The sequence below is a fragment of the Phodopus roborovskii genome, unplaced genomic scaffold (assembly GCF_943737965.1).
Source record: "Phodopus roborovskii unplaced genomic scaffold, PHOROB, whole genome shotgun sequence".
Lineage (NCBI taxonomy): Eukaryota > Metazoa > Chordata > Mammalia > Rodentia > Cricetidae > Phodopus > Phodopus roborovskii.
The window spans coordinates 699-2,023 of record NW_026125958.1 but is presented as its reverse complement, the minus strand read 5'-3'; the positions used below and the strand labels follow the sequence as shown (position 1 = coordinate 2,023).

Sequence of the window (1,325 nt, the reverse complement as noted above, 5' to 3'; positions counted from 1 at the left end):
CATCACTCTCCCTTTGGAATGGGGGGGGGTTGGGATGGAAGGGTGGTCGGGGGGCATGGGAGGGTGGGAGAGAGGGAAGGAGGCAGTGTCTTTCTTTATCCTTTCTAATTTTGGCTTTACAAAGCTTTGTTTTGCTTTGTGTTCACTTGATAGATTTGATTCCCAATCTGTGACTGTCCATTTGGTCTACGATATGGTTAAGTACTGAAATTTCTTTGTTGATTTTTATTTTGAATGAGTTCTTTAGAGATGACAGTGAGTTATTGATAAATCATGGAATGCTTTATGAATTTGTGTATCATTCTTGTGCAGAAGCCATACTAATATTCTCTGTATCTTTCCAATGATAGTACATATACTTCAGAATCAAGCACTAGAGGCAAACCATTTTCTTATTCTGTGTCTTATGACTACATATAAATGTGGTAGTTGTGAAAAGTTTGACAATGAGAACAGATTTCTGAATATACAGTGACCAAATTAATTCAAAATTAAGTGTGCTGTGAATCTAAAGTGTTTGTAGAAGTGTACTTTTATGTTGCATCACAGTATTCCACTGCAGCCTCAAGTCAGAACATATAACATGTGCATTTTTTACAGTTCATAATGTTATACCATGCAATGTGAATTAACACTGCCTGGGCTCAGATTTAAGATTATTGTGTCTTATGAATCGCAAAATATACATGCATAATTTTCTACTCCTGGAGAAACATAATGGTTTAATTACAGGAAACAAAGACTTTTAATATTTTCCCACTATCATTACTAAGCACGTAAGTATCAAATTAGTATATCTTTCAGTTGAGTTGTGTTTGAATGTTTGATTTTAAAATTACTGTTTGAGCTGCAGACTTGATTTTCATTAAAAAAAGATTAAATGAATTTTGGGTTGAGATTACACAAGATTTCCAACAATTACTGAAATGTTCCTGAGTATACTATTGCCATTTTATATTACATTTATAATGGCATTCTCAGTACTGATAAGTATAAAATCAAAATATTGATTAACTCTGAAGAATATTGGAGGTGTTTTGCATCTTATATTATCATAGACCCATCAAAGATTGAATTATTCATGCCAAAACACACTAAAGTATCTGTTTTCTTACATGGTTAATAAATGGTAAAATTATGTATAGCAAAGATTTTTCATAACAAATTTTTGTATAATTTTTTCTTTAGTAAGTGTTTGATTTGTATACTTATTTTAAAATCCTGTGTACCTCGGGTCACATAAGAATTTCTTAGGTCAAAAGGAGTTGCAAGCAGACAAGTTTGAGAATGTCTGTCTTAGAGCAGCCTTTTGGGCTCACTCTGGG

The 1,325-nt window shown here is 32.9% G+C and overlaps 1 non-coding gene across 1 annotated transcript; it reads right to left on the bottom strand.

Moving 5' to 3' along the window:
* Positions 1-267: 267 nt before the first annotated feature.
* Positions 268-374, bottom strand: LOC127218161 (U6 spliceosomal RNA). The gene has a single exon (XR_007834159.1). It is a non-coding gene; the product is annotated as a U6 spliceosomal RNA (small nuclear RNA).
* Positions 375-1,325: the final 951 nt, after the last annotated feature.